This window comes from Rhincodon typus, chromosome 1, assembly GCF_021869965.1.
Source record: "Rhincodon typus isolate 14 chromosome 1, sRhiTyp1.1, whole genome shotgun sequence".
NCBI classification, from domain to species: Eukaryota; Metazoa; Chordata; class Chondrichthyes; order Orectolobiformes; family Rhincodontidae; genus Rhincodon; species Rhincodon typus.
In genome coordinates, this window is record NC_063332.1 from 123,656,953 (window position 1) to 123,672,176 (window position 15,224).

A 15,224-nucleotide genomic window follows, 5' to 3' on the forward strand; every position below is an offset into this window, starting at 1 on the left:
CTTGCCATTGGGGTGCAGCATAGCTCACTGTGTGGAGAAACGTGTCTAGCCCTCATCTGCAGGCAATACCATTACTTGCTGTTTGGAGGCCTAAAAACCTCTTCCACTCCGTGTTCCAAATTTAGGTCAGTTCCACCAAGATCTTACACCTTGCCACTGGTGGGATGCTGGTCACTGTGCTGTATTCCTAAGAGGGGAAAGAAATATGTACAAAGAACAGGGGCCAGGACAAGCGCAGGAGCATTAGCAAGCAGGTGTAACTAGCTGAGGGAGAGGCCGCAGCCGTAGGGTCCCTCAGCACGCATAGGCTTTGCATGAGGCCCAACTTCCATATTCTGGGGAATAGTGAGGGGCAGTGCCAATGCAGGTCATATCTGACCTAGGACACTGTGCTAAAACTGCCAGATGCTGGAGTGGGACTTGAGATCTGCAGGTGTGAGGGGCCATCCTCTCCTGAGGGCTGTGAAGGCGATAGCAGCTTTGAAATTTTATGTAACTGGCTCCTTCCAGGGAGTGACGGGTGACCAGTGTGGGATCTCTCAGTCATGCTCCTACAAATGCATCAGGACAGTGACCAATGAAATCTGTGCAAGACCATACTAGTTCATTCTGTTCCCTCATAATGATCTCGGTGCTGCAGCCCAGGCAGTAGGTTTCTGAAACATAGCTAGCCTCCCCCAAAGCAGGGTGCCATCGATAGCACACACATGGCACTGAGAAGGACATATCACAATGCTGGCGAATTCATCACAACAAAGAGCTTCCACTTGATTAATAGTCACAGTTACCATTTCCTGGAGGTGTATGCCTGCTACCATGGCAGCTGCCACAACTCCTACATCTTGGAGCATTCTCATGTACCTGATGCATTTGAGGATCCAGGTGCCTTACAATGCTGGTTACTCCAGAGCAAGAGCTAGCCACTGCAACCATGTTTCATGATACTATTGTACAAGCCCCTGACTGATCAGGAGCAGAGGTATGATGCCGCCTATCCTTTACCAGGGCCATTTTGGAGCAGAATAGAGGGTTCATGAAGATGCAGTTCTGATGCTTGGACCAGTCTGGACGGTGCCTCAGGTATAGTCCACCTCCACCTGGGATGCTCTGTTCTGCATAATTAGAGTTGGCAATGAGGCAATGTCCTGGATGCTGAGGAACTAGTGAGCAGGAATAGATCTCGGAGGAGGACAAAGACAAGGACATTGGCAAAGAGGAAGTTCTCCTTGTCTATGACAAGAGCTCAGTTCTGCTAGGCACTACAAACCAGGCAGGACCTGATTGACACCCAGTTCCAATAGATGGGAGCTGGGTGTAACAGACCATCATGGACTACACATTAGCTATTGATCATAAAACCATTATTTGGTTTGTATTGTGGGGATGAACTAAAGCCTCTATTCATTTTGTTTGTTCACTTTGAGGGCTGTAAATAAAATTTGGAATTGTCCAACTGGTTGTCTGTATGTGATAATAACAGGCTGCTGACTATCTTGGGCAGTGGGGTATTGGTGATGTGGAGAGGGTGTTTAGATGGGATGAAGCTCTGAATAGGTAAAGTATGTGGAGTGATGGTTAAACAGTAACAAGGGTGGGAGAATGGGGCTGTACGTGCAAGGAAGTGCTATGTGCTGTGACAAGTATGGCTTTGTTGCTACTCTGCCATTGCACTACTGGCAAGGGTCAACGTCTGGAGACACAGCAACTTTTTAAATATGGCCTGGGTACAAGAGACCTCTGCATTTCCAGATCCTGGGTATCTGCTGAGTGACAAATTATTCCAAGAAAGGTACATAGTAAGCTAGGACTGCAGTCACATGTTGGAGATATCGTAGGAGCATCAGAAGTAGTTAATGAGGTGAGTTTGTTAAGATATGGTGAGAAATCTAACTGGGCATCAAAGGAAGAATTCTACCAAAAAACTGAACGCAACACACATTTAGCCAAAAATATATAGGATTCAGCGCAGTATTTGTATTTAAGTGACTTTGTGAGCTTTTGTTCTATTGTTAGTAGCTGGTTTTAATCTAAAAAATGACAGTTTGATGACAATGGATGTGAGCGTTTATTCTATTTTCAGGCTCGATTTTTGTACTAGTGCTAAAATATATATTTGTTAGAAGATGGACTTATATGTTGGGAATGAAGCATGTTTTTTTTTTCATTTAACTATGGCACCTTATTAGTCAGCATAGGTCCAACAAACTGGCATCACCCAAGTTTAACTGTCCATTTCATACCCAGGGGATGTAAACCTCACTTGTGCTTCTATTAAGGTAAAGCTTTTAGCGTACCAAAATCAAAAAGGACTGAAAATTTAAAGAAATAAGTACAAAACATGATAGTTTTTGGTTACATAATTTACATATAACCAATATTACACAGTTACGTATTTGCTCCCACTTTTTGGGCAGCCTTCACAGAGCTTTAATAACTTTAGACAATGCAATTCTTTACATTAATATTTTGTGATGATTAAATGTGCAATGCATACAAGGACTGAATTGTAGAACTTCTGGGGATGCTTGTCGCCAGATAATACCACCAACATCTTCACTGTTCCAGTTTTCATTCCTGACACAAGCACTAAAGCCATGCCAATTCATCTTGTGCAATCATCATGACAGTTACAGTCTGCCTAGAAGCATTTGCAGTGGACAATGGATGGTCCAGTTACACCATATTCTTGTTTGCTAATCCACATCTGCTAGAAGGTGCAAGGGAAGCCAGGATGGAACCTCCAATCCAGACTAAGTATTTACGCTCAGGTCGGGCAATATTATTTCCATGGTTCTTGAAGCATGTTTACCTCCATTTTTGGTACAGTTCATTTCCAGCATCAATACAGCAAATTTCTTTAATTCTATGCCACTGAAATGCCAAAACTCAGATAAATCTGTGTAATTATAGACAAAATGATGACAGCCACATAAAATGCCCAATGAACCCCACACCCTCCCCCTTCACCTGCATTCACTAATTCAATGCAATTGCTATTCTTGAAAGTAAGTTTCCATTTCACTGCTCTGTGCCAGCCTTCCAGTAAGTGCACTTTATAGTGGTTAGTCTGAAAAGGAATACCTCTTTCCAAAAACAAAACAAAAGACAAGTACAGCACAGGAAAAGGCCCTTCAGCCTTCCAGGCCTGTGCTGATCATCATGCCCTGACTAAACTTTTAAAAAAAAAATCAAACCTTCTGGTCTTATTCTATCCGTATCCCTCTATTCCCTCCCTATTCATGTAACCATCTAGATGCCTCTTAAATGTTACCAACGTGCCCACTTCTACCACCTCCTCTGGCAGTGCATTCCAGGCTGCTACCAGTCTGTGTGAAAAACTTTCCTCACACATCTCCCTTAAACATTTCCCCTCTCACCTTGAACCTGTACCCCCTTGTAATTGAAACTTCAACCCTGGGAAAAAGCCTCTGACTATCTACCCTATCTATGCCTCTCATAATTTTGTAGACCTCCATCAGGTCTCCTCTCAGCTGCCATTTTTCCAGCGAAAACATTTCTAGTCTTTTTAACCTTTCCTCATAGCCAGTGCCCTCGAGACCAGGCAACATCCTGGTGAACCTTCTCTGCACGCTGTCCAAAGCTTCCATGTCCTTCTGGTAGTGTGGTGACCAAAACTGCACACAATACTCCAAATGCAGCCGAACAAGGGTTTTGTATAGCTGCAACATGGTTTGCCGACTCCTGTACTCCATGTCCCGGCTGATAAAGGCAAGCATGCCATGTGCCTTCTTAATCATTTTGGCCACCTGTGTTGCTACTTTTAGGGAACTGTGAACCTGCATGCCCAGATCCATCTATATGTTAATATTCCTAAGGGTTCTGTCACTTACAGTATAATTCACACCTAAATTTTATCTTCCAAAACACGTGACCTTGCATTTGCCTGGATTAAACTCTATCTGCCAGTTCTGTGCCCAAGTCATCAATCTATTTATATCCTGTTATATCTTTTCACAGTCATCAGCACTTTCAGCATCTCCGCCAATCTTCATGTCATCTGCAAACTTACTAATCAGACCACCCACATTTTCCTCCAGCTCACGTATATATACCTCAAACAGCAGAGGACCCAAGACTGATCCCTGTGGAACACCACTAGTTACCGGTCTCCATTCTGAAAAATACCCTTCCACCGCTACCCTCTGTCTTCTATGACCAAGCCAGTTTTGTATCCATCTAGCCAGCCCACCCCGAATCCCATGTGATTTTAGTTTTTGTACCAATCTGCCTTGTGGTACTTCATCAAATGCCTTACTAAAGTCCATATAAACTACATCCACAGCTCTTCCCTCATCAATTATCTTTGTCATCTCTTCAAAAACTTTGATCAGGTTCATGAGACATAACCTTCCCATACAAAACCATGCTGCCTGTCACTAATTAGTCCATTTTCTCCCAAATGTGCATTTATCCTGCCCCTCGGTATCTTCTCCAAGAGCTTCCCCACCACCGATGTCAGGCTCACCGTCCTATAATTTCCTGGATTATCCCTGCTTCCTTTCTTAAACAAGGGAATAATGTTGGCTAATCTCCAGTCCTCTGGAATCTTGCCTGAGGTCAAAGAGGATGTGAAGATATCTGCTAATGCCCCAGCTATTTCTTCCCTTGCCTCTCGCAGCAACCTAGGATAGATCCCATCTGGCCCTGGGGGCTTGTCTACATTAATGTAATTTAAGATTCCCAAGATGTCCTCCTTCAATGTAAATACATTCTCTTGAGTATTCACACACTCATCCCTGACCTCAATAATCAGGCATGTCCTTCTCCTCAGTAAATACTGATACAAAGTACTCATTAAGGATCTCCCCCACTTCCTGTGGCTCCACGCATAACTTCCCTCCTGTGTCCTTGAGGAGCCTACTCTTTCCCTTCCTACCCTCGTTCTTATAATATATGCATGAAAAGCTTTGGAATTTTCCTTGACCCTGTTTGCTAAAGACATTTCATGGCCCGTTTTAGTCTTCCTAATTCTGCATTTAAGTTCCTTCCTAATTTCTCTCTATTCCTTAAGGGCTTTGTTAATTTGTAGCTGCCTAGACCTATGGTATGCTTTCTTTTTCCTTTTGACTAAGTTTACAATTTCCCTTGTCATCCATGGTTCCTGGATCCTGCCATTCCTATCCTTCAGTTTTGCAGGGACATGCATGTCCTGCATTTTAATCAACTGGTCTTAAAAGCCTCCCACATAACTAGAGTAGATTTGCCCTCAAATAACTGCTCCCAATCCACATTCCCCAGTTCTTGTCTAATTTGGATGTAATTGGCCCTTGCCCAATTAAACACCCTCACCTGAGGGCCACTGTTGTCCTTTTCCATGACTACTCGAAGTCTTATGGAGCTATTTTCCATTTCCCATTTTTATTTTTTTTCAATTTCTCTCTCTATTCTCATTTGTCACTTTTGTTTGCTCCCCTGTGCTTGTATTTCTTTTACATGTTTTGTTTTATGGGATCCTTTCTCCATTTTTGTTTCTGGATCCTTAATTTTGTCTGTCACCTCCTTTTATTTTGCCCATCTACTCAATAATTTTAATCTGTCTTCTGCTTTACTCTCCTTTCTGACTTTTATTTCCACTTTATAACATTATCTTCAACTTTTCACTTTAATCAATTTTTCATTGATTATAATTTATTTTTTCTTCTATTTCAAACTTGTGAAACTGTTGGAGCAATATAGGGTTTAGTTAGAGAGAGGGACATTAAAAGGAGTTAAGGACTGGGACTTCTAAGGAACTGGTGCAGTGTGACTTAAAGTTAAGGAATGTGTGTTTCAGGGAGCTGAAAGTAACCTTAAGGGAGTGGGAAGTGTGATTTTTAGAAAAACCAGGAATTCTGTTGAAATAAAAATTGACAGGCCCATTCAGTATCAGAAGTTGGTCAGTATTTTCCCAACATTGACAGGTATCTAATGATTATCAGAGCTCAGAAGACCACCACACAGCGTCCACATGAATGTTTCCTTTTTTATGTCCAACATCAGCTATCTTCCTGGCTCTCTCAATGTAATTCCCAAAATTATTGCCAATTTCAGATGAATCATGGGTATTTTAATAGATACGCCATTAGAACTGGATGGAAATTACCTCTGTTTATTTCACATTGGACCTCAATACTTGACAGAGAGAACAAAAATCATTCTGAAAGTTCTGGCTGTGGATGTAATTTACATTTCCAGAGGTGAAGCAACAATGTGCCAATCTATTATGTCAACAAATGTCCAAGATGTAACATTACACAAAAGAGGAAACAGTGCAATATATTTTCTAAAAAAGTTGCAACTTTGATTTTTTTCTCATTTGTCATTTGTCTATACTTGTATACTTAACTCAGCAGAGATTGTTATTGTAGTTTCAGGTTCTTCCAATATTTATAATTGTCTCGTCATATTCATTGAGCCTACGTAATGATTGTTCACTTAAACCAGAAATGTCCAAATTGCAGCCTGGGACAAAAAACAGATAGATCTTGACTTTTTCTGTTAGTATAATATGGGTGATGCTGAAACAGTGCCTATTTCACACTTCTCTCTAATTTTATTTCTATTGACTTGAAAGGAAATAAGGACTGGCAGAGTTGTTAAATGGGTTGCCAGTACTCAGAAAGAATCCAAAGATCAAAGAAAGGATGACAACATGGAAGTATGATTCCCTGATTCACATTTCCTTCAAGCAGAGTCCTACTGGAATTGTGAGATCAGAGGAGATCACTGACTATCTCTCATTCTTCTCAAATTTAAAGAGAAAATATGAAATGGTTGCATTTCCTTCTTCATACAAATATTAATCTACATTTGTTCACCTAAAATCATAACAAAATAAAGTGTTGTTATTATGACTTCAGTCTACAATAATATGTGATTTAATACAGAGTACTTTTTGTGGAAAACGTGCTCTTCTAAAAATGAAGATATAAACTCTCTAAGTTTTATATTTCATTCAACCAAGGCTTCTATAACAACAGAGTAACAATATTACTTCATTGTGATTTTCGAAAGATATTACAATGCTAACAAGTACTGCAAGGTCCAGTCTGTATATTAATGATTATAATCTTACAGCTGACGAAAATAAACATCTATAATACTTTACAATTCAGAAATTCGCAGACAGTTATGGATATGAAGTGATTATCTCTAGCTGATTCAGACAATATGAATAAAAACTTTGTCTAGTATTTGAGTTATAGTCTAATGCTTGAAATAACCTCAGTGGAAAGTTAAGGAAGGAACATCTGTAAAATAAATAAACACATTAATTAATTGTCAGCTTTGTGAGACTTGTCAAATTGTCACGAGCAGGGAGGTCTGTCCCAAAGCGAAGGAAAAATGCAAGAAAATGACTATGTTGATGTGAAAAGCAATGTAGATGTTAAAATAATGTGAACCTTTTTGTCAATTCATTTAAGTTACTCATATTTCAAGGGAGTGAAAGGGATTTGTATTGTATAACATGTTCCAGTCTAAGATTGTTCAATCTAAGACTTAATAGAATATTTGGCTTTTTTTCAAAGAACTGCATCCTAGGTATCATAAACTGTTTCCAAACTGATTTAGAGAAGAATGTAAAAGTAAATCTTTGAAAACCTTCTCGCTGATTGATTGAAGAGATAGATGCAATGGTTCCAGCAGAACAAAATACACAAGTCTTAAATGAAGCTAGAGAGAGCAGAGAAATGCAGTGAATGCTGGAGAAACTCAGCAGGTCTGACTGCAACTATGGAAAGATAAAGCAGAGTTCATGTTTTGAGTCAAATCAACTCCTCTGGTAGTTTAGCTGCTCAAAGTGATGTGTAAGTGAGCTGCACTATAACAGTAGAACTATGGTATTCGATGAAATTGAAATTGGCCTCAATCCTATTTGGCCATGGAAAATAAATTACAGAAGGGTCATTTTTTAGATGTGAAGGTCTTGATGGAAATAGGTTTATATTTGATTGCGATGTTCACAACAGTTGATTGTCCCTATCATGAGTGACATTTGAGTGAAGCACTGCATAAGAACATAAGAACTAGGAGCAGGAGTAGGCTGTCTGGCCCTGCTCTGCCATTCAATAAGATCATGGCTGATCCTTTTGTGGACTCAGATCCACTTACCCGCGTTCTCACCGTATCCCTTAATTCCTTTATTGTTCAAAAAAAATCTACCTTTTTTTTAAAAACATTTACTGAAGTAGCGTCAACTACTTCACTGGGCAAGGAATTCCATAGATTAACAACCCTCTGGGTGAAGAAATTCCTTCTCAGTTCAGTCCTAAATCTGCTTCCTCTAATCTTGAGGCTATGCCCTCTTGTCCTAGCTTCACCTGCCAGTGGAAACATCCTCTCTACTTCTATCTTATCTATTCCCTTCATAATTTTATACGTTTCTATAAGATCCCCCCCTCAATCTTCTGAATTCCAATGAATATAATCCCTATCTACTCCGTCTGTCCTCATAAGCCAACCCCCTCAACTCCGGAATCAACCTAGTGAACCTCCTTTGCACCCCCTCCAGTGCCAGTACATCCTTTCTCAAGTCAGGAGACCAAAACTGCACACAGTACTCCAGGTGTGGCCTCACCAGCACCTTGTACAGCTGCAACATAACCTCTCTGCTTTTTATTTCAATCCCTTTAGCAATGAAGGACAAAATTCCATTTGCCTTCCTAATTACTTGTTGTAGCTGCAGACCTACCTTCTGTGATTCATGCACAAGGACACCCAGGTCCCTTTGCATAGCAGCATGCTGCAACTTTTTACCATTCAAGTAATAATCCTTTTTACTATTACTCCTACCAAAATGTATGACTTCACATTTATTTACATTGTATTCCATCTGCCAGACCTTTGCCCACTCACTCAATGTATCTATGTTCCTCTGCAAAGTTTCACAGTCCTCTGCACACTTTGCTTTGCCACTCATCTTAGTGTCATCTGCAAACTTTGACACCCTACACGTGGTCCCCAACTCCAAATCATCGATATAAATAGTAAATAATTGCGGTCCCAACACCGATCCCTGAGGCACACCACTAGTCGCTGACTGCCAGCTAGAATAGCACTCATTTATCCCCACTCTTTGCTTCCTGTTAGTCAACCAATCCTCTCTCCATGCTAATACTTTACCCTTAATGCCATGCATCCTTATCTTATGCAGTAGCCTCTTGTGCGGCACCTTCTCGAAGGCCTTTTGGAAATCTAGGTACACCACATCCACTGGGTCCCCATTGTCCACCTCACTCGTAATGTCTTCATAGAATTCCATAAGATTTGTCAAGCATGACCTGCCCCTCATGAACCCATGCTGCGTCTGCCCAACGGGACAATTTCTATCAAGATGCAAAGAGATGGGCTGAAACTTGTTGATGATATTCAACAGCTGCATGCCATTGAATGAGCCCTGTGAACATTTCTGTAACGCCGAAGCCAGCACAATCAACACCTTTTTCTGTAGTTATTTTCTGTGCCTTGCTGTTTGTTACACTGTATAAGAGACAATTTTTTTTTTTATCCAAGTGGCTGGACTTCACTCTGGACCAGGATCACAAACGGTGCCAGGAAACAACCTCAACCTCCAGACCAGCCATCTATCGAGGGGTTCCTGACAGGCAGAAGGGCATGAGGCTTATTGTTTTCTTCCACTCTTTTTCATTCTTTTTATTTACTTAATGAATATTCCTTTCTTTTTTGTCTTTTATTATTACTGAGTAAATGTTCTTATTTAAGCAAATTGCTGTTGTCGAGGCTTCTCTTGACTACATTTAACCGTATTTGAAAAGAACCGCTTGGATACATTCTGTGATCCAAGACATTTTTGGCAACGAGGATGGGATTCGGGAAAATATTTAAGAGAAGGAAAAAGCAACCTGATGCTCCGGAGACCTTCTGTATTCCAGGGTGGAATGCTGCAGACTCTGGATTCAAGTCTGTAACTAATATGTTAGCACAATTAGGACCCCCGAAAGGATGTGGGACAGTTATAACTGGAGGAAGAGAGAACTGGAGGCCAGGTTTCCGTGCTGTGCAAGTGCACTGAACCTTGTAGAAGTGTTAACTCTTTGTGGTTTGGTTTGAATGCACCTTTGTTTGTTGGTTGTGAAACGTTGACTTGTATAATTTGTGTCTTTTTGTTCTCTGGAGCTCGAGATCTGGGGATACTTTGAAGTTTTAGTTTGCATTTTGGGTATGTATGGTGCTTTCAAAGTGTGCTGTGTGCCTGTATCAGTGCGGGACATGTATTGTTAATGTGATGACCTTTTAAGAAACCATCAGTGGTTTTGGAATTGGTTCCGTGTTGTTTATGGACATGGGTAGAATTCAATCCTAGAAATTACTATGTTCATTTTCATATCACTTTCTGGCAGAGTGAACTTCCAAATACTGTTTTAACACGAGTGAACCTTTACTTCCTGATGATAAGATTGATTCATTGTTAATATCCAAGTGATAGGGTCATTGGAATGTTGAAATTGCAACTCCCTGTGTGTGAAGAGTTTCAGAAAGGCAAACTTAACAAAGGGGTGGGCTTTTCCTTCCTTCAGGGAGGAGGAGAGACGACATAATTATGTGCAGGAGTTTACACCCCACCCCCTTTTTGTGAATCCGTAGATTAATACGAATTAACCCATTCTGCTTGATGTGGAATGGAGCTTGTTTGTTTTTTTTTTGGAAATTGGAGACACTGAAGGCTGAATCCGTTTACAGAATTTCAACATCGCAACAAAATGATGGATGAGGCACCCTAAACCCTTCATCAATAACACATTTCAGTGTTGGGCAAGTACTGTGGAAATGTTAATTGTACTGAGTATCAGGAATCTTGAAACTACTGAGCCTGGGTATGCTTAAGCATATCATGGCAAAAACTATATTAAAACTCATGTGACCTGGTATTCTAAAACATTTAAATGGAATAGTTACCTGAAAATTTAAAAGGTTTCTGGGAAATGATAAAGTGCATGCACGCAGTCTCATGGTTTCAATGCATTTAGAAAATGGATGGTGACTTTAAGGGAGTAAGCACAATTTTGAATTTGGACAAATTTACATAGAAATATGACAAATATCTAGAATGAGTTATGAAGTAACTTTAAAAAAAATGCATTGTCTGAGAGAAAGAACAAAGTATGTTATGCCTGAATCAAACAGAAATGTTTGACTTCTGTTTTAAAATATTATAAGATCATGTTCCATGGACTACAAATCTCTACAGATCTCTGGAATTAGATATGGTGGTAATAGTTAAATTGCAAAATTGGACAAGATGACGTAATTAAGGGTGGAGACTGCTGGCAGAAGGCAAAAAAATTAGAATAACTGGGGTGGAAATGGCAAATCGAGGTTAAAATGCATTTTAGTCAAAAGGATCCTTAGATGAGAACACCAAACTGACAGCTTTCCCTTGGTGATGTTTGTGTCCTTGTCTTTCTTTTTAATAAAGTTTGAATTGGTGATCAAGCCACTACCCGAGGCATTGGGACTATATGTGGAGAGACAAGCAAAACCTCAGATTATTTGATAAATCATATGTGAGTTAAGAATGCATGACATGGTCTTGGAATAGTAATGTAAGTGTGAAAAAGTGAATGTTATCTCGGAGGTAACAAACAAGAGACAGTACAAAAACATGCACTGAAGAACAAGTCTCGGACATTACACCTATTTAACGAAAGGATTAGTGTGGCTTGTAAGAACATGAAAACATTGTTTAAACGATGAGACAGGAACACAAAATCCATAGTGAAGTTGACTTTAAAATATTGAAAGTAGTATTTGTGAAAGGGATGTAAAAAGAATTACAATCAAAATAAAAAGTGTGATTGGCCATTATGTCAAAATGTTACAGAAATGAAAATATGGACTCTGGGAGGAGTAACAGCAGACTGAGTGAAAGGGCCCATCAGATGACTTACAGATACCCCAGCTTGAGCGTTTGTATGATGCGTGAACTCCAGTGTTTAAACCAGTAGGTGAAATCGTAATGTTTAGGATAGTTAGTGTATGTGAAAGAAGGTTGAGCGAAGACTCAGGTGGTGTAGGAGTCTGTGGTAAGGGAACCCTGGGAAAAATAAAAGGCAGAAAGCATAAGTTGAAGGTAAAGCCTGATGAACGTAAGAGCTATATTGTTTTGATCCCATGTATATTGTAGTTCAAAGAGGGTACTTACATAGGGAGGTTGCTACCACTCAATAATACAATCATTCATAAAATTGGCAAGGAAGGAAACATAAGGAATAAATATCCTCAAGACCAATACAGATGAAGAGAGTTGGAGAAATTTTGAGTCAATATATGATGTTATTTCACTGCTACTGGGTAAGTTCCACTCGCTCACCTTCATTGTCTCCCATTTAAGTAATGACTCATCATTTTTTTATTCATTCACAGGATGAGGGGATTTCTGGCTAGGCCAACATTTATTACCCATACCCAGTTTCAATCACATTGCTGTGGATCTGGAGTCACATGTAGGTCAGGCCAGCTAAGGATGGAAGATTTCCTTCCCTAAAGGACATTAATAAACCAGATGGGTTTTTCCATGAATTGATTTGTGGTCATCATTAGACTGTTAATTCCAGGTTTTTATTGAAGTCAAATTTGACCATCTGCCATGGCAAGATTCAAACCAGGTCCCCAGAACATTTCCTGGGGCTCTGCATTAACAGTCTAGCAATAATACCACTAGGCTGTCACCTCCCCTTTATTCATTCTTGTTATAGTTTCCTTTATGGCTTTACCACTTTCTGTTTTTGTAACTCAGTCCTACACTTCTCGTATCCTAATCATTTTCCTTTATACTTTATTTTGCACCCTTAAAACACTCAGTAAAATCTACTTCTTTGACCAAGCCTTTCAATCAGCTAATCTAATATCACCTTATGTGATTCAGTGTTAATTTTGGCAGATGACAAATCTGTATAAGATCTTGGGGTCTGTTAAAGGTACTGTACAAAAACTGAAAATTGCGGTGATAATGACAGCTTGAGGGCTTTTCGCACGATCCGTATACTTGCTGTCTTTAAGGACAATATTGGCTTCTGGAATGGCAGCTAACAATGCTACAATGGAGATTCTTGTTAGAACACCTGCATTGGGATTCTAAGACCTGACTCAAACTTATGCCTTTCTGCAGGTTTCCAGCACCAGGAGGCTGCGACAAATAGGTGCCAATAAGTTTGTTGCTCCAGGAAGTGGCATAATGCCTGCTTTATTGAGGTCCCCTCAATACTTGCTTGAGAAGGTCCTCATTATAAGAGAAAAGTTGCTAAAGGTGAGTACCCCTTGTCAACAGGTTCACTGAACTTCACGATCTCTAAGACCCAAGGGGAATTTTCCCAGTCACTCATTTTTCAACTTCTGCTTGCTCAGGGAGCACTTCATTAGAATCTAAAGTAAGTCATATAGCTGGCAAAAAAGGAAAACCAGGGAGCAACTATCAATTTCAATCAAAGAATAAAATAGATGGCAAAAAATTGGCCATCTAATTGTGCATCCAGTCTGATTTTCTATTTCATTTACTTCAACAAGAATAAAGTCTGGCAGAACATACAACCAGTACTTTGTGGACAAGAAAAAAGGTTAGAATGGAAATCCTGTCGGAGAGAGGAGCAGAACTTCTTCAAGGTTGGCATGCTGAGAAGAGGTAGGGCAGTGAGTTAATACTGAACAAAAACCGAAAAAACTGCAGATGCTGTAAATCAGAAACAAAAACAGAAGTTGCTGAAAAAGCTCAGAACTGAGGAAGGGTCACCGAACCCAAAACGCTAACTCTGATTTCTATTCACAGATGCTGCCAGACCTGCTGAGCTTTTCTAGCAACTTCTGCTTCTGTTTCTGATTTACAGCATCTGCAGTTCTTTTGGTTTTTGACCAATAGTCTGTCCTCTACCGCTTGTCCCTGTCAACGTTAAATATTCAACAATGGTGTTAAAACACCATTATTGTTAGTTTTTGGCACATTTGGCTAAATGTTTCCATTCAAGTTGAACACTGTTTGACCGCAGTGTTCAATGATTTTTCTATACCCACTGGCATTCATGACCTGGATAATGGCAGGGAAATGTAATCTTCTGTCTTATGAAGGACATAGAAATCACAGTAAAGAAGTTTGTGAGGAGTGAGAGCAGGTAGGTTTGTAATTATATGAGGGATTAACTCTAAATGGAAACTGATGTTATTTTCTCTTTATTCTAGCCATTCTATTCAACATCCTGATCTTCCTGTGCATCCACCTCCTGTTGTCAAGAGAATGAACCTTCATCTCATCTCCATTAACATTGCCTTCAAATTCCAGAACAGGAAGCCTTTCTTAGTCACAATAGATAGAGTATGGAGCAAGCTGCAATGATCCTGGTTGTGTTGTTTTGGCAGGGCTACTGTAACTTCTGCCACTGACTGGAAAGGATTTTGGACTGGTTGTGCATGCATATTAAACTTGTACTGCAGCTGTCATTGCATGCGTAACTGATGCAAAAATACTTCCTGTGCATCAGTTTGCATCACAAAATTTAAATGTCTGTCTAGTTCTAAGTATTCAAGTCCCAGACTGATTCACTGAAACTGACACTTTAACTGCACATGTACAGGAATGTGCTTGTCTTCATTTTGTAGCACAAATAAACTAATTTGTTTATAAAACCACAAAGAGGTAAAATCACTTCTAACAGTGGATGTTGGAATGCCTATGGTCTTCCCTTTCCCCAGTCTTAGGGTTGTATGTCTCTGTTTCCCTTCCCAGTCTATGAAAAGCTGATTGGAGCAACCAACCAATAGAAAGAATGGGCTGGAGTGCACTGGAAAAGTATCTTTGCAGCAAAATAACACAGGCTTCACAACAAAGATATATAGTGAGGAAGAAGGATTTTAGGAAGGGGATTGGCCAACTATGGTTAACCAGGGAAGTTGACGATAGCCTCAAAAAGAAAAACCTAGTGTGCCAAAGATTAATGGTAAGCCAGAAGAATGGTAATATTTTAAAAACCAACAAAAGACAACCAAAAATGTAATAAAGAGGAAGAAAATAAGCATTGAGGAGAGCAGTGGATTTCATATATATGGATTTTCAAAAAGCTCTTGATGAGGTACCACACTTTAGGCTATTAAATAGCCTAGGAGCCATGATGTTGGAGGTAGCATATTGGCATAAGGATGTAATAGCATAACACTTAGGGGTTCTTTTTCAGGTTGATAACCTGTAACCAGTGGGGTTCTAGTGCAGGAATCACAAC

The 15,224-nt window shown here is 39.9% G+C and overlaps 1 long non-coding RNA gene across 1 annotated transcript in view; it reads left to right on the forward strand.

The window, feature by feature from the left end:
* LOC125484420 overlaps positions 1–14,637 on the forward strand; it is a 50,461-nt gene extending 35,824 nt beyond the window's left edge. The window contains exons 3-4 of the long non-coding RNA XR_007263240.1: positions 13,130–13,267; positions 14,191–14,637. This is a non-coding gene — a long non-coding RNA (uncharacterized LOC125484420). The remainder of the gene's footprint in view (positions 1–13,129; positions 13,268–14,190) is intronic.
* Positions 14,638–15,224: the final 587 nt, after the last annotated feature.